Below are 19,430 nucleotides of genomic sequence, written 5' to 3'. Positions count from 1 at the left end.
CATCAGAGGGCAGACAGACAGAAACCACAATCACAGAAAACTAACCAGTCTAATCACATAGACCACAGCCTTGTCTAACTCAATGAAACTATCAGCCATGCCATGTAGGGCCACCCAAAACAGATGGGTCATGGTGGAGAGTTCTGACAAAGAATGGTCCACTGGAGAAGGGAATGGCAAACCACTTCAGTATTATTGCCTTGAGAACCCCATGAACAGTATGAAGAGGGAAAAGATAGGACACTGAAAGATGAACTCCCCAGGTCGGTAGGTGCTCAACATGCTACTGGAGATCACTGGAGAAATAACTCCAAAAAGAATGAAGAAATGGAGCCAAAGCAAAAACAACACCCAGCTGTGGATGTGACTGGTGATGGAAGCAAGGTCCAATGCTGTAAAGAGCAATATTGCATAGGAACCTGGAATGTTAGTCCATCAATCAAGGCAAATTGGAAATGGTCAAACAGGAGATGGTAAGAGTGAACGTTGACATTTAAGGAATCAGCAAACTAAAATGGAAGGAGTGGGTGAATTTAACTCAGATGACCATAATATCTACTACTGTGGGCAAGAATCCCTTAGAAGAAATGGAGTAGCCATCACAGTCAACAAAAGAGTCCGAAATGCAGTATTGGATGCAATCTCAAAAATGACAGAATGATCTCTGTTTGTTTCCAAGGTGAACCATTCAATATCACGGTAATCCAAGTCTATGCCCCGACCAGTAATGCTGAAGAAGCTGGAGTTGAACGGTTCTATGAAGACTTACAAGACCTTCTAAACTAACACCCAAAAAGGATGCCCTTTTCATTATAGGGGACTGGAATGCAAAAGTAGGAAGTCAATCAACACCTGGAGTAACAGGCAAATTTGGCCTTGGAGTACAGAATGAAGCAGGGCAAAGGCTAATAGACTTTTGCCAAGAGAACACACTGATCATAGGAAACACCCTCTTCCAACAACACAAGAGAAGACTCTATACATGGACATCACCAGATGGTCAACACCGAAATCAGATTTATTATATTCTTTGCAACTGATGATGGAGAAGCTCTATACAGTCAGCAAAAACAAGACTGGGAGCTGACTGTGGCTCAGATCATGAACTCCTTATTGCCAAAATCAGACTTAAATTGAAGAAAGTAGGGAAACCTACTAAACTATTCAGGTATGACCTAAATCAAATCCCTTACAATTATACAGTGGAAGTGACAAATAGATTCAAGGGACTAGATCTGATAGGCAGAGTGCCTGATGAACTATGGATGGAAGTTTGTGACATTGTACAGGAGACAGGGATCAAGACCATCCCCATGGAAAAGAAATGCAAAAAAGCAAAATGGCTGTCTGAAGAGGCCTTACAAATAGCTGTGAAAAGAAGAGAAGTGAAAAACAAAGGAGAAAAGGAAAGATATACCCATTTGAATGCAGAGTTCCAAAGAATAGCAAGGAGAGATAAGAAAGTCTTCCTCAATGGTCAGTGCAAAGATGGGCTCAATAAAGGAAAGAAACGGTATGGACCTAACAGGAGCAGAAGATATTAGAAAAGGTGACAAGAATACACAGAAGAACTATCCAAAAAAATCCTCACGACCCAGATGATCACGATGTTGTGATCACTCACCTAGAGCCAGACATCCTGGAATGTGAAGTCAAGTGGGCCTCAGGAGGCATCACTATGAACAAAGCTAGTGGAGGTGACGGAATTCTAGTTGAGCTATTTCAAATCCTCAATGATGATGCTGTGGAAATGCTGCACTCAGGCAGTGGCCACAGGACTGAAAAAGGTCAGTTTTCATTCCAATCCCAAAGAAAGGCAATGTCAAACAATCCTCAAACTACCACACAATTGCACTCATCACACACTAGTAAAGTAATGCTCAAAATTCTCCAAGCCAGGCTTCAGCAATATGTGAACTGTGAACTTCCAGATGTTCAAGCTGGTTTTAAAAAAGGCAGAGGAACCAGAGTTCAAATTGCCAACATCTGCTGGATCATCAAAAAAGCAAGAGAGTTCCAGAAAAACATCTATTTCTGCCTTATTGACTATGCCAAAGCCTTTGACTGTGTGGATCACCACAAACTGTAGAAAATCCTGAAAGAGATGGGAATACCAGACCATCTGACCTGTCTCTTGAGAAATCTGTATGCAGGTCAGGAAGGAACAGTTAGAACTGGACATGGAAAAACAGACTAGTTCCAATAAGGAAAAGGAGTATGTCAAGGCTGTATATTGTCATCCTGCTTATTTAACTCATATGCAGAGTACATCATGAGAAACGCTGGGCTGGATGAAGAACAAGCTGGAATCAAGATTGCCGGGAGAAATATCAATAACCTCAGATATGCAGATGACACCACTCTTATGGCAGAAAGTGAATAAGAACTAAAAAGTCTCTTGATGAAAGTGAAAGAGGAGAGTGAAAAAGTTGGCTTAAAGCTCAACATTCAGAAAACTAAGATCATGGCATCTGGTCCCATCCCTTCATGGCAAATAGATGGTGAAACAGTGGCAGCCTTTATTTTTTTGGTCTCCAAAATCACTGCAGATGGTGATTGCAGCCATGAAATTAAAAGATGTTTACTTCTTGGAAAGAACGCTATGATCAACATAGACAGCATATTAAAAAGCCAGAGACATTACTTTGCCAACAAAGGTCTGTCTAGTCAAAGCTATGGTTTTTACAGTAGTCATGTATGGATGTGAGAGTTGGACTATAAAGAAAGCTCAGTGCTGAAGAATTGATGCTTTTGAATTGTGGCATTGGAGAAGATTCTTGAGAGTCCCTTGGACTGCAAGGGGATCCAACAAGTCCATCCTAAAGGAGATCAGTCCTGAATGTTCATTGGAAGGACGGATGTTGAAGCTGAAACTCCAATAATTTGGCCACCTGATGCAAAGAACTGACTCATTTGAAAAGACCCTGATGCTGGGAAAGATTGAAGGCAGGAGGAGAAGGGGATGGCAGAGGATGTATGGTTGGATGGCATCACCAACTTCATGAGTTGAGTTGAGTTTACCTAAAACTCACCTCAGTTGAGCACACGAGTTTAGGTAAACTCCAGGAGTTGGTGACAGACAGGGAGGCCTTGGGTGCTGTGCTGCAGTCCATGGGGTCGCAAAGAGTTGGACACAACTGAGCAACTGAACTGAACTGAAATGAATATCCACCAAGTATGTTTTTCCATATTTTAAACTTTTTAAAACTGGTATACATATTAATACTACATTATATTCCTCAAAATGTATTTTTGATATCTATCTCTTTCGATATATTTACCTCTAGCTCAATTCTCATTGTAATATAATGAGGTGACTACATCATTATTTATTAATGTCTATCCATTCTTATGTTAGTGGACACTTGGATTCTTGGGAATTTTGATTAAAGAAAACTCTGCTATGAACCTCTTTTCATGGCCTTTGTGCACAGCTGGGAGAGTTTTTGTCAGGTATATACCTGGCGTAGAATTGTGGTCATAGGCCATGTGCATCAACAACTTTGTTAGCAACGGTAAATGGCTGACAAAATCGATCAAACTGGTTTACACTCCCCTCAGTAGTGTATCAGAATTTTCATTGCTCCCCATCTGATACAATGCTTGCCATTTTCAGATTTTTAACTTTTGATAATCTAATGTGTGTGATCATGGTTTTAATTTGTATTTTCCAGATTGCTTTGAGAGTGAGCGTCTTTTCATATGTTTATTGGCTATTTGGGTTTCCTCTTTAGTACCTCTCCTTTCCCCATTTTTCCTATTAGGTTATCATCTGTTTTTAAACACATTGACCATTTTCCACCCACCTCCATTCTTGACCCAACATCTTTTGTAGGTTTGGGAGGCTACATGGTGTAAGCAGACATGACACAGAATAGAGAACCAAAGTCTTTGGACTGCTTCCCCACTCCATCCCTTACTAGCTATGTGACTTTCAAAACCAACTTAAATCTTCTGTGACTCATATTCTTCAGAAGTAATGAGGAACAATAATCATAGCAACTTAGTGTGCTACAAGAAATAAGAAATGAGATCATACAGGTGAAAGTGTTTGTAAGCTCTAAATTGTTATGCAAAGGATAATTGCTATTTCAGGAATTATTATCTGTCCTTGGTTATATCTGTTTATAAAATCAGGACAGTTCCACCAAGATATTCCCACCACAGTCATAATTAAGATAGATATGAATTTCTAAGTGGGCAAGGCAAAGGCAGGAGAGTAACAAATGCTGTTCTCTAAGGCTCTCCCTAACTTTAATCACAGTTAAACTCCCCAGCCTCTGAGTTGCTTTCTTCTTCCCTCTACTATGCCAGAAAGTCACAGAAAAAAAAAGAACTAAGGGTAATATTCTAAGCTCTCATGGTTCCCTGCCAGGTCTAAAGAGTAGTTACTTGAATTATAGTGATTAATGTTATCTATTTTTGAGTTTTAATGTGATCTTGCTATTTAGAAATAGAATGAGAACTACTTGTGGTTCTTAGTGAGACTGCCTTCTAAAATTTATGGATATTTTCCACTCAGAGCAATTTTTCAAGTCATCAAGCAAAGCGAGTGCTAAAGAACCCTGCAACAATATCTTTATGGAGCTACCCAGAAGATTTCTAAATATAAAAGATCAGTGGTCAGTTATCACATCTAATAACCTGACACTACTTAACTGCTCATTTAAAAAAGTAAATGGATGCCTAGATATGGTGTCACGCCAAAGCTGTTGTTGATAGAGATGTAAGCAAACCTTTGCTTACTCAAATAGAACTGATTGGGTAATATTTGTAGATCATGCTGTATGAATGTCATTTACATGTTTTGAAACAAAAATATGAGCCACCTGGTATGTGCCTTCTGATGGTGCCATGCTAAGTCCTGAGACAGACTGGGCTTACGAGCGCAGACATGGACATCATTAGGAAAACTGGCTCCATATCTAACCCTGTTGGCCTACTTAAATGGGAGAATTGAAAAAGAGTCACTTGTTTGCTCCCTCAATTTGTTCTTTTATAAAACGAGAATTAAAATATCTCCTTCATTTCCTCTTTCACAGGACTACTGTGAGAATGAGATCATGCTTGTGAAGATACTTTTAATTTTACCATAGGAAAGTTCTCCATAAAAATACGATGATGTATTTCTTTTGAGAGCCAAGCACACATTTTCATCGCCATATTGCCTGCGAGGTTAACTGTTTTCTATGTGGCCATTCTCTTCAGGCCCTATTGAGGCCAGATGGTTTCAGGGTTATTGCCTTCAGGTCTGTCGGTCGAATTTGGTGTGACTAATGAGCTTGGTGTCCCCAACAGGGCTGGCCTCATAATGTCCTGACTCCCAGTTATGGGATTTCAAAGTGAAAGTGAAGGAGAGTGAGGCTGATGAAGCGGGACGTTTAAACTGCTGGCCTCTATGAGAAAATGTTCTAAGATAATTGGTTTCTTTCTTAGTCATGGAAATCAAAATACAATATTGGCAATCTCTTGGGTACTTCATCATTTTGGATAAAATAGAGCACTGTTTGTAAAGCACTGCTTAAAATGGAGATATTTTTATACCCCTTTTCTCTGCTCCCACATTCTTTGAGTCACTGTGGCTAAAGAATCTTCCTTTCCAGCTGCTCTCACTTACCACCTGGTGTCTATCTCCCTTAACCACCACCTTGGACCAGACTAGAATAATTCACTTCACACTCCATTCTCATCCTACAGTCTCCTCTATTAACTTCAATCTACTCAATCTTCAGACCCACTGCTTAACATTCTTTACCACTAGTCTTTCCGATCTATTTTTGTATCCACCGCCTAATGAATTACCTTTCTGGGGAAGCTGGAATCTTTACCGTTCACAATTCATAACTCAATAACTTGTCTTTTAGTTGAATCCTGCTATTCTTCTACCCTTAAGTGCACGTCTTTTCTCGGTATATTTTCATCCAGATAATTCATTTCTTTCCTGACTTTTTCAAAGAAATCCTTCATTATTCCTACAAACATTGCTCCTGTGACTACAAACTCTTCTCAGGCTTTATTCCTTTGTGAGAGTTTTCTACCTGTTCCAAGTTTTTTTTTTCATAAAATATACAGAGTATCATTACTATACTGAGAACTCTTTAGGTATTCAATAAGAATAAAGGATAGAAAGACTTAGAAAAAAACTGGAATGGATTTCATTCATTCATTGCCTTTAAGCGTTTCTAACTTGCTTTTGCCAAGTCATATGAAAAAAGAAAGTGAAAGTCGCTCAGTTGTGTCCGATTCCTTGTGACCCCATGGACTATACAGTCTGTGGAATTCTCTAGGCCAGAATACTGGAGTGGGTAGCCTTTCCCTTCTCCAGGGGATCTTCCTAACCCAGGGATTGAACCCACATCTCCCACATTGCAGGCAGATTCTTTACCAACTGAGCCACAAGGGGAGCCCAAGAATATGGAGTGGGTAGACTTTCCCTTCTCCAGCAGATCTTCCTGACCCAGTAATTGAACCGGGGTCTCCTGCATTGTAGGTGGATTCTTTACCACCTGAGCTATCAGGGAAGCCAAGTCATATAGATTTTTGTTAAAAGAAAAATAATTCTCACTGACTACTCCCATCCCACTCATTACATGTACTCTACATTGAAAAATTACTGTTTTTTGGTTTTCTTTCCAGCTAATACAATTTGACTAATTTTTTCTCCTTTCTGAAGCTTATTTTAGTTTCTGTTTTTATAATAATAATATATAATTGTATTATACTAGGTAATTTTATTATAATATTGAATATTCATTTTCCCTGTGTTCTACAACTACCACAAAGATAATACATTTTGACATGTATTTTTGGGAGTCTGCTACTCACCACTTTAATTAAATTGAAAATAACTCTCTGAGGGAGAAGGTGAGGGTGGGACGTTCTGGGAGAATGGCATTGAGACATGTGTATTGTCATATGTGAAACAGAGCACCATTCCATGTTCGATGCATGTGACAAGGGCTCAGGGCCGGGGCAATGGGATGATCCAGAAGGATGGGATGGGGAGGGAGGTGGGTGGGGGGTCCGGGAAGGGGAACACATGTAAACCCATGGCTGATTCATGTCAATGTATGGCAAAAACTATTACAATATTGTAAAGTAATTAGCCCCCAACTAAAATAAATAAATTTATAAAAAAAAAAAAAAGAAAAGAAAATAACTGTTCTTGATAAAATGTATTCCCTTACATGAAGTATGGTGGTATGTCAGACAGACAAACAGAGTTGAAGCCAGGTCTCTGGGTTGCTCTTTGAAGAAGTAATTCATCAGTTTCCTCATCTACAAAATGGGAGAACAATAGCTGTTCTACCTACCTTATAGCAAACAGATGTCTGTGAAAGTGTTCTGTAAATTACCATGATACCACACATATAAATACACATATTAAAAATTTTAAACAAATGACTGATAAAGATTGGAAATTATGAATATCTTAAGAAGGGGAAAGAATAAATAGTTCAAATCTTTAAAAAGAAACTGCTGGATTTTATTAAATTATTTGGCAGTTTGCTTGAGAAATCTGAGAGGACAGATAAAGTTCATCTTTGTAGCTGAATATGATTTCACAACAAGGAAGACCAGCGCCTCATGAAAGCATCCTGAGATTCCTCATTTCCTTCTAGATGTAGGTACAATGTAGTTAGGGCGGAAGGGTCAGAAGGCACCTGTGAAGTGAGGCAGCGGCTGTGGTGGTGGCAGGTGGAACTCAGGACATCCACACTTCAGGGTCTTGACGTATTCTCAACTATGTCACACAGTGAGAAGGATTTGATGATAAGTATCCACCAAATAAATGATCTCTGGCCTTTCTCAGTTTTCCAGATGAATCTGTTACAGAGTTCTATGCCTCTTATTGCCCCAAAGTTTTTCCTTACAGCTAAACCTAATTTCTTTTGCTAAAGATCACTATTTCCTCAATTTCCATTCTCATAAAAGTGGAAGCATCATTGTTTCAGAATAATTTAAAATGGTTTCTAGAATTCCCAAATGGTCTCTTTAGGGTACTAGCTATAAAAACAGCCATGAATTTGAGGAGATTCCATCTTAGATGTTCCGGAACTAACCACTGTCTATTAATTTTAAACATCTGTCTTGTAGACAGCATTACTGCAGACACCACCAAATTGTGCAGAAATGCAAATACTTCAGTTATGGAAGGTATAAGAGACAGGACAAAAGCCTTCGTCAGAAGAATCTGAATTTGTTAATTCCTATATGCTACCTTATAAATGACATTGTGAATGAAAATGAGGTGAATTGATCTATAGCAATAAAATAAGGTGTTTTAAATCTCCCTCTCTCTCTTTTTACTTCAAAAAACCAAGTGTGTCATAATGGAAAGAACACTGATTTAGGAGTCAGAAAGTTTACATTCTTATGCCAGGTATGCCAATAATTTGTGGTATCAATCTCTGGGTCTTATCCCTCATTATTAATTTATGCAGCAAGTATTTATTATACTCAATAGCTACCATGAGTCAGGGACTATGGCATAAACAGAGAAGACTGAACTGGATGATCTCTAAGGTATATTCTTCAGTCTGAAATTCTAACACAAAGTCCCTTGGAGTCTACCTCTTAGCTGTCTCTGCAATTGTTCCACCACAGAGGTTGGGAACTTGCCTATTGTATGGATTTCTGCAACAGTCCCTTAGCTGGTTTTCCTCATATCATAGAAGGAAAGGAGGCAAAGAGGAGAGGAGAGCCTAGCAAATGGAATGACTCTGAATCTGTGGGATTATGGGGTTCTATAATCTCACCCCCTATGACTAGGATTACAAGGGGGGTAATAAGCCCCCCTCTTCTGATCAAACTGTCTCAGGAGCCAGAAGAGTATAAATATTCTACAGGTCAAGGGCATTAGTTTCAGGGACTCCAAAGCACTGGGCACTGCCTTCTTCTATCTGCCTCCCTGTCAACTCATTTTCATACCATACTCTCTTATGTCCTTTCTACTTAATGTTCTTTCAATGCGTGCTCCTAGAAAGAGAACAGAGTCCAAGTTCTCTAGTTCAGCATACAAGGCTCTCAGTCTACATTTTTACCATCTCCTGCCTTTTCCTAACCCACTCTGTGCTTTAGTTGGGGTACGCTCAGGCCCATGTCCTACACATGCTATGTTTTCCTATCCTACCATTTTTCATGCTTTGTCCCCACTAATAAACCCCTAGTCACCCTTTCAGATTAACTTAACCTTTCTGATCATCTTTCTGACCACCTCTGACCACCACATAGCTCAGTGTTATTACCTCTTCCTGTGTGTTATCCTTCATGACACCTTAATTCTTCAACCTCTCTAACCACATTAACCCCACCTAGAGTTTCTCTGAACATAGTGATTACCATTTTAATATATTTAATACTTATCTGGCATTTGCAAATTCTGTTTTACCTAATTCTTAAAAATTCCTCTGAGATTATTACCATTGGACTTCATACATGTGGAAACTGAGCCTAGGAGAACTGAATCTTGGTAATTAGGTTGAGATTCAGGAATTGAACCCAAGCTTTAACACAAATGTTAAGAATTTCAAAGAGACCAGGACATATTTTGACCTGGGGACACTTCTGTGTCCCTCCAATTGTATCAGCTGACATGTTGGGTAAAATATCTTTAATTCCTGAATATGAAAATTGAGAGATGAACTGCAATATTCTTTTGATTAGCCAAGTTAATCGAGGGAAGCAGTGAAGCAAATAATTGCAATGGGGGAATCTGCTGTAATATCCCAGTCCACTTTCTGCCATGCTCCAAAACAATCTTTGCAAGAGGACCCTGAAGAGGTGGAGGGTGACAGGGCACTGTAACCCACAGAACTCTGTAGCCATCATACGCTATCATATAAATTATTTCAATAGTTGTGTGATTTGGGGCAATAAATTTAACTGTGTTTGATCTAGCTTCTTTTAATGCATGGAAAAGTCAGGAAAGGTAGTTTCTAAGGTGCAGTTTTAAAAGTTCCTTCATCTGATGAGAATGTGAAAAGCTCTCCTACTTCACTCATAGAAGGCATTGGGAAATTTCCGTGGTGCAGTGAAACAGGTAAGTGACCAGCCTTTGTGGGCTTACCCCAAGGATCCTTGACTTTGGAAAAGCAGCCAGTGATGCTAACATTTTATCTACAGGCAAAAGTATACCAAGCATGGCCCCTTATTTCTCAAAAGAATGAAAGCTTTCTTAATCATATTTTATAATTGCATCTGTGTGACCTGGTGCAGATGCCTAATTAAAACCTTGGTTAAAAAATTATGTTTAATCAGCACGCATCCAATAATTACTCTCTGGCAGATGTGGATCAGCCTGACGGTATATTTACACTTCTTTTGTGTTTGGCACGGAGTGGTAAGATATATTTAAATACTTGCATTTTACTTTGTTGGAAAGGAGGAAGAAAGAAACACATTCTGAGAGAATCTAAAGGCACTGATTATGTGCTGATCTGGCAGAGATGAAACAACACTTTAGATTAAAACTATAAGTAAAGCCACAAAAAGAAAGCATAAAAGACTGTTTTTTAAAACTTTTTTTTCCTGTTTTTTAAATTTTTTTGCAAAGCTCCAAAGAGTAGACACTTTCTAAATAGCTAGTTCACTTTAGGAATTCAACAGCATAAAAGGGTCAGTGAATCTATTTCCTTAAAAGAATGCAAAGAATTTTAAACAATGACAAGAAAAAGAGACAAATATGTCATCAGAAGTACTCTATAAAATGAAAATAGGTTCCTGAATCTAAAGAGATCTTATGATTTCACTAGAAGAAAATAAGAACAAAATAATTTAAAAAATATCTTAAAACCTTTGTAGGACATAAAAGTTTATGAGAGTGAGAGTGAGACAGAAATGCATTCCAGAGTTTTCCTGTGTGTATGGACACGTATGTGAGCAGACGCATGACAGAAATACGTTCAGCTACTTACAACTCCCCATGAAACCCAAGCTACAGAAGTACCTTACAGGAAAAAGTCACCATTTTACATGAACAGGGAGTGGTGCGCACATTTATTTTCAAACAGAATTAACTGTATTTCTGAACAAGAATGATTCTTTTTACATAAATGACTCCTAGGGGCCAGCATGACCCAGTGTCATCTTCTGAACTAACTCCAACAGTGTATAGAGTGGCTGTAAAACTTCCTCTGAAATGATGGGGGGACAGCTGGCCGAGGTGGAGCCAGGAACTGGGCACGGGCATGCTTTCCAACAGTTTATTCTACTCTACCTGCAACTGTCAGTTGTCAGCCATCCTGATTGAGCAAGAAAACTAAATAACAGGAAGAGAAAGAACAAGATAAGTGAAGAGGACTAGAGCACCCACTGTGTTTCAGACAGCGGGCTCCTGCCAAATGTGGGAAAGTGTTTGTAATTCTGTGTGTGTTTGCTATCTGATCTACACACCTACATGCACTTTTAAGACAGGTAGAAGTGATTTTTCAGTCAGAGGAAATAATTTAGTTTTTGATACTGTGAAATCGATATAGAAAAGGGGAAAAAAAAAAACCTTTTTTTTTTCAAGGCTCCAGATAACATTCAGTGAAGTTATTTCCTTGAATTGCTTTTGAAAAATACATACCATTTGCTCTAACATGAGCTGGGGGCTGGTGTTGAGGATCCAGACTGGGGATGGGGCTGTTATTTGGGCTACTTGGCCAAGGGAGCTCTCAACGCTGGATGGCTGTCACCCTGTGTGATATTTCTGAAAAGTGCTCTGGCTAGTGCAAGCCAATCAACAATCCTTAACTGGTAGTGTAACATATCAGGTTATGCTGATCTACTTCTCTGCTCCTTTCTTGTGAAAAATTACAGAGCCCCCACTGCCTTACTGAAACAAGGGCTGCCAGGATATTTCTCCCATATGGATTTCTGAACTGGTGCAGCATTAAATTGCTGAGCTTCATCAAATGGCCGGCAGAAAGAACAAATGTTCCACGCTAAAAATGTGTCTGTATATTGCATACACACTGGTCCAAGGTTTGATGAGAGAGCCCTTCTAACTTGTTAAGAGGGAAAGAGGCTTGGCAAATGTAACTCTTCACTGACAGATTTTGATCATTCAAACTTGGCTGCTTTTATTTCCAATTTCAGTTTCTGAAAGAGCAATATTTTATACAAGTATCAAGAAGTCAGTCTGCTCATTGGGCCACATACACCAAAGATTGCTAATTAAAAATCCCACAAACACATGGCAAAAGTAGAGAAAAAAAAAATTTTGTCCTGGCTGCACTGAAATTTTGGAATCTAGTGGAAGTCTTTGGTTTACATGCAGAGAAAGGGAAATCAATATGTATCAGACACCCAGAACTTCCTCCAAAGGGTGTATACCCTGCTACTACCCTATCTATGATCAACACTGTACAATGATTCTTTTGAGGATGATTAATATTACTAGGTTAGAAGTTTTAGGAAAATATGTGGCAACTTCCCTGCAGACAATGGGAGATTATTCTATTAGATACAACAGACAACTGGCACAGAAAAAACAATCGAATCTCCTGCTGTTCCTGATATTAAAAATTTTATACCATACTGAAGTCAACTGGAATATGTTACTAGAGCATCATCATGAAAGATTTTAAGTTGTCCTCTCCCTCCTCTACCACTAGAGACTATATATCTACATGAAAATATATGTAAATAGATCCACATGTGTATAAGTTAATTTGCTTATTTAAGGGTTACAGTTTACATTCCAATCAGATTTAGTTAATGACAGAGTCAGAAACAATGAACAACTCTTGCTTGTAAAAACTAAACCTAGTAATAATTTTATAATTATAATTATATATTATAGTACTTATATTTTATTTTTTCAAGTTCTCCAAATCACAGTAAAAGGCAAGAACCATAATGATATAGTTACAGATGAATCAATTGAAATTGAAAGTTTTATACTAGATCTCATCAATGAATTTGGTAATTACAGTTACAAAATTAATGAACAGAAATCTGTTGTATTACTATACACTAACAACAAAGATTAGAAAGAGAAATTCAACAAACAATTCTCTTTACTATTGCATCAAAAAGAATAAAATACCTAGGAATAAACCTACCTAAGGACACAAAAGACCTCTATGCTGAAAACTATAAAGTGCTGATGAAAGAAACTGAAGACATAAACAAACGGAAAGATATACCATGTTGGTGGATTGGAAGAATCAATTCTGGCAAAATGACAATACTATCCAAGGCAATCTACGGATTCAATGTGATCCTTATCAAATTGCCAGAATTTGGTATTTTTCACAGAACTAGAACAACAAAAAAAAAAATCTTAAAATCTGTAGGGAGACACAAAAGAGCCTGAATAGCCAAAGCAATCTTGAGAAAGAAAAATGGAGCTGGAGGAACCAGGCTCCCTGACTTCAAACTATACTACAAAGCTACAGTCATCAAAACAGTATGGCACCAGCACAAAAATAGAAATACAGATATCAATGGAATAGAATAGATAACACAGAAATAAGCCCAAGTACCTAAGGATAATTAATCTATAACAAAGGAGGCATGTCTACACAATGTTGGAAAGACAGCCTCTTCAACAAATGATGCTGAAAAAACTGGACAGCTATGTGTTAAAAAAAAAAGAAGAAGAAAGAAATTAGGTCATCCTTTAACTTTATACTCAAAAATAAGTTTAAAATGCATTAAACGCCTGAATGTGACACCAGAAACTGTAAAACTCCTAGAGGAAAAGATAGGAAGAAAACTTTCTGATGTAAATTGCAGCAATATCTTTTTCAATCTGTCTCTCAGAATAGTGGAAATTAAAACAAATAAATAGGACCTACTTAAACTCAAAAGCATCTGCACAGAGAAGGAAACAATAAACAAAACAAAAATACAACCTACAGATTGGGATAAAATATTTGCAAATACTGTGACCAATAAGGGATTAGTCTCCAAAATTTACCATCACTCATGACGCTTAACAGCATCAAAACAAACAACCCATTCAAAAAATGGGCAGCAGAGCTATATAGACGTTTCTCCAAAGAAGACACTGATGGCCAAGAGGCACATGAAAAGATGTTCAACATCACTAATTATTAGACAAATACAAGTCAAAATTACAATGAGATATCACCTCACACCAGTCGGAATAGTTATCATCAAAAAATTCACAAAGAATAAATGCTAGAAAGGGTGTGAAGAGAAGAGGATCCTCCTACACTGTTGGTAGGAGTGTAAACTGATACAGCCATTATGGAGAATAGCTTAAGTGGGTTCCTTAAAAAACTAAAAATAGAGCTACTCCATTCCTGGGCATATATCTGGAGAAAAGCATGATCTGAAAAGAAATATGCACACCAATGTTCACTGAAGCACTGTTTACAACAGCTAAGACATGGAAGCAATGTAAATATCCATGGACAGAGGAATGGATAAAGAAGATGTGGTACATATATTCAATGGAATATTACTCAGTCATAAAAAGAATGAAATAATGCTATTTGCAGCAACTAGATGAATGCAGAGAGTGTCATAGTGAGTAAAGTAAGTCAGACAGAGGAGAAATATCTTATGACATCCCTTATGTATGGAATCTAGAAAGAAATGATACAAATGAACTTGCTTACAAAACAGACTTACAGACTTTGAGAACAAGCTTATGGTTACCAGGGTAGAAGTGAAGGATGGAGGGAAGAGACAGTTAGGGAGTTTGGGATGGGCATGTGCACACTGCTATATTTAAAATGGATAACCAGCAAGGACCTATAGTACATGGAAATCTGCTCAAAGTTATGTGCCAGCCTGGATGGAGGGGGGTTTGGGAGAGAATGGATACATGTATATGTATGGCTGAGTCCCTTCACTGTTTGCCTGAAACTATTTGTTAATCAGCTATCAGTTCAGTTCAGTTCAGTCGCTCAGTCGTGTACGACTCTCTGCGACCCCATGAATTGCAGCACGCCAGGCCTCTCTGTCCATCACCAACTCCCGGAGTCCACCCAAACCCATGTCCATCGAGTCGGTGATGCCATCCAACCATCTCATCCTCTGTCGTCCCCTTCTCCTTCTGCCCCCAATCCTACCCAGCATTAGGGTCTTTTCCAATGAGTCAACTCTTCGCAGGAGGTGGCCAAACTATTGGAGTTTCAGCTTCAACATCAGACCTTCCAATGAACACCCAGGATTGATCTCTTTTAGGATGGATTGATTGGATCTCCTTACAGTCCAAGGGACTCTCAAGAGTCTTCTCCAACATCACAGTTCAAAAGCGTCAATTCTTCGGTGCTCAGCTTTCTTCACCGTCCAACTCTCACATCCATACATGACCACTGGAAAAACCAGATCCTTGACTAGACGTACTTTTGCTGGCAAAGTAATGTCTCTGCTTTTAAATATGCTATCTAGGTTGGCCATAACCTTCCTTCCAAGGAGTAAGCGTCTTTTAATTTCATGGCTGCAATCACCATCAGCAGTGATTTTGGAGCCCAAAAAAATAAAGTCTGACACTGTTTCCACTGTTTCCCCATCTGTTTCCCATGAAGTGATGGGACCAGATGCCATGATCTTAGTTTTCTGAATGTTGAGCTTTAAGCCAACTTTTTCACTCTCCTCTTTCACCTTCAACAAGAGGCTCTTTAGTTCTTCTTCACTTTCTGCCATAAGTGTGGTGTCATCTGCATATCTGAGGTTATTGATATTTCTCCTGGCAATCTTGATTCCAGCTTGTGTTTCTTCCAGCCCAGCGTTTCTCATGATGTACTCTGCATAGAAGTTAAATAAGCAGGGTGACAATATACAGCCTTGATGTACTCCTTTTCCTATTTGGAACCAGTCTGTTGTTCCATGTCCAGTTCTAACTGTTGCTTCCTGACCTGCATACAGGTTTCTCAAGAGACAGGTCAGATGGTCTGCTATTCCCATCTCTTTCAGAATTTTCCACAGTTAATTGTGATCCACACAGTCAAAGGCTTTGGCATAGTCAATAAAGCAGAAATAGATGTTTTTCTGGAACTCTCTTGCTTTTTCAATGATCCAGCGGATATTGGCAATTTGATCTCTGGTTCCTCTGCCTTTTCTAAAACCAGCTTGAACATCTGGAAGTTCACGGTTCACGTATTGCTGAAACCTGGCTTGGAGAATTTTGAGCATTACTTTACTAGCATGTGAGATGAGTGCAATTGTGCGGTAGTTTGAGCATTCTTTGGCATTGCCTTTCTTTGGGATTGGAATCAGCTATACCCCAATATAAAATAAAAAGTTAAAAAAAAAGAAAGTGAAAGTTTTACATAATTTCTTGTTTTTTTTTTTTTTTTTTCTGGTTTAGATAATGCAAAACAGGCCATTAAATCTTTTCTACTGAATAGAAAACACTATTGGAGGCTACATTGGTGGTGGTTGTGTCTGACTCTTGCAGCCCCATGGACTGTGATCTTCCAGGCTCCTCTGTCCATGGGATTCTCCAGGCAAGAATACTGGAGTGGGTTGCCATTTCCTACATCAGAGGATCTTCCCAACCCAGGGATTGAACCCGGGTCTCATTCACTGTAGGCAGATTCTTTACTATTGAGCCACCACAGAAGCCCTGCTGAACCACCAGGGAAGCCCATTAGAAGTCACAACAATAGCTATTATTCATGTGCTAAGAGGGGTAAAACTGTATGCCAAGAACTTTAGAGACTTAACCTCTTTAGTCCTTAACATAATCTGATGGCGAATAAACTGTCCCATTTTATAGAAGTGATTTAGAGAAGTCAGGTCTTGTATTTACAGAGTAGCAGAGTTGTCTTATTTCTAGTGTGTTTGGGGTTACTTTTAGGCTTGTCTTCTAACTATATGGATGTTTGGTTATATAAGTTCATGAAATTTCAAGATTCATTTCATTTATCTACTTGGAACTTTTTAAGACACAGACTACAGTTTATCATTTGAAATTTTATTTACCCTAACTTCACATTTTTGATGACCTGAATTGAATAGGTCCTTTAGCATAATGGAAACTTGCATGATATTTTACCATGAGGTAACAATCTTGTTTTTACTCACAAGTTGTAGCCCACACAAAGAAATCACCCAGTAATAGAAAAATCTATGTTTAAATAGACTTGTCAGCTTGCCCAAGTGTTAAAGGAAGCAAATCAAAACAGAGAAAATCACAAGCTACCAGAGAAGATCCCTGGGGATGCAACTTTGAGGTCATAAACATTTAGCAAGTTCAACAACAACAAAAAAGAATGAACATTAATTTAAGGTATATTGTAAAACTTTTAAACTTTGAAAATCTGGCTTTCATGAATTGTAGAAGGCAGAAGAATCATTAGAAACAGGATTGCGTATCCCATTTAACTGAAATCAGAGTGGATATTTTTAATGGGTTCAAATATGGAAGGTCAATTAGCTCATTAGCTAATTCTAAAAGGAATCAGTTTCTAGAACATTTAAAACAGTGGGGGTAGTATCTTTTTTTGCATGCTCTATTTCCAATATTAGTTACACAGACATGCTAACTTTTCTACATAAACAATCATCAATGATGTGACTATTACCTCTTCCATTATGAATTCTACTCATGAAACTGGCACAGAGAAAGCATAATGTCACATTTCACATTCCTAATTACTGGCCTATAGAAGCAAGAGAGCTAAGGATTTAGTCAATAAATAATATAAAAATACAGTCAGCAGATTATAAATATTTATTAGTATGTCAAAAGTTTGCTAGACAATTTTTCAATGATTCCTTCAGCATAAAATACTTGAGTCAGACTTAGCTCTGAAAGGACAGGAAATTGGAACTATCTCAAATATTTTCTGCCATGAAATATCTTTATCTAATTTTTGTCTCAGTTTCTTTTTTTTCCATATACATTTGATTGCAGGTTCCTAAATTTATTCAAACTTACTAAACATATAATTATTATTTTAAATCTGACAAGGCAACTACCTGTTTTGTGGAGAAAGCATTAGAATTGAGGCAGAATTTAGTGTTTTTTGGCATAAACAATACTAAAATAAACTTCAGCATATTTTTCACTTAATTTAAATATTTTTCTCTGTTCAGCCAATTTTTTCTCAGAAATTTTTCCTTCTTTTAAACAGAAAAGACACACTAATACTCTTTTAATACTATTTTTAATTTTAAATTTACTATGATTGATTAAATCAATCAATATATGCAAAAGATATCCATAGTTACGACCTACCCTGTATATTCTATATATACAAAATACACAATAACACCTTAATTTTTAATATCAAGAGACATGCTAACCTTCTTATCTGTAAAAATGATCATATTATTAGTATGGGTGAAAATTTATGGTAGGAAAGAAGATAAATATTGATTTGTTCTTGGTAAATTCTAGTGAAAGGGACTTGCAAACACAGAGGTGAGGGGCTAGAAATACTAAATTGGAGTGACGAATATAGAGATCTAGTTTCTACACTTTCACTCAGATTCTTTTGTTATTTCTCTATGGATTTTGTATTTAAAATGATTTTTCAATCTCAACTTTTTATTGAGAAGTAATGAATTAGTTGTATTTTCACTAACTACTAATCAAAGTAACTCACATTTGGTTGATACATTTTTACTCATAATACAATAATTCTGATGTCTTAATATTTATTCAATAGATATTTATAAGGTTCCTACCATGCACACTGGGAAGGGACCAGAAGATAACAAAGAGTAAGATATAGTCCCTAACCTTGAAACATTATGACCTGTAACTTAAACTAACAAAGAAAACTAGTAGATATTTATCATGGATAAATATATGATTCCTTTTCAGCATTTCAGTGAAATATTAAAAATAGCCAGTGCTCTTAAAAGCACATTACAAAACAAACAAACAAATAAAAAACAAAATGTTTACCCCTTTTCTTTGGAGTGCTATAGAAAATAGCTATCCTTATTTCTCATTTACCTAGTTGGCATCTAGTATAGCAAAGGCACAGAGTAAGAGCTCAGGAACATTTGTTGAATGTAGAAATTAGGAGTCATGCAACATTTTAAGAAAGCATGAGCTAGCCAAGGAAGAGCTGTCAAAAGGTGCAACAAGTTTTGGGAAATGGGTATTAGCTGGGAGGGGGTATGTCCAGGGAGGAGAAATCAGTGAAGGAGAAAGGAAGAGTGCGGATTGGCCATTGGTTTCACCAAGTGGGTGAACCACAGAGACATTTCCAAGTTTTGTTTCAGTAGGCTTTTGAGGGTAAAAATAATACAGGAAATTGGAGAGAGAGGGAGTAGTGAGAAAATGGATGTAGTGCTTGTCTACCTACTACTAAGAAGTCTGGAGGTGAAAGGCAGGAAATACACAGAAAAGTAACCAAATGAAGAAGCCACCATGGAGGAAAAGATGAGGAAAAAGTGGGAAAGGGAAATTTAAGGTATTAGATAAGGATCAGAGGCTGCAAATTTGAAAGTTTAGCTAGAATTTTAGCTTCAGAATAAAGTAAGAACAAACATCCTCTTTTTTTCCT

At 37.8% G+C, this 19,430-nt stretch overlaps 1 protein-coding gene across 4 annotated transcripts in view; it reads right to left on the bottom strand.

Annotated features, from left to right (window-relative positions):
- Window positions 1-19,430, bottom strand: part of MAGI2 (membrane associated guanylate kinase, WW and PDZ domain containing 2) — a 1,446,920-nt gene that overhangs the window by 253,164 nt on the left and 1,174,326 nt on the right. The gene's annotated exons all lie outside the window — the stretch shown is intronic.

Source organism: Giraffa tippelskirchi, chromosome 10 (genome assembly GCF_054371585.1).
Source record: "Giraffa tippelskirchi isolate mGirTip1 chromosome 10, T2T-mGirTip1v1.2.pri, whole genome shotgun sequence".
Classification (NCBI taxonomy): domain Eukaryota; kingdom Metazoa; phylum Chordata; class Mammalia; order Artiodactyla; family Giraffidae; genus Giraffa; species Giraffa tippelskirchi.
Note: the sequence above shows the minus strand (reverse complement) of the source record. Positions and strands in the feature narration are given on the sequence as shown.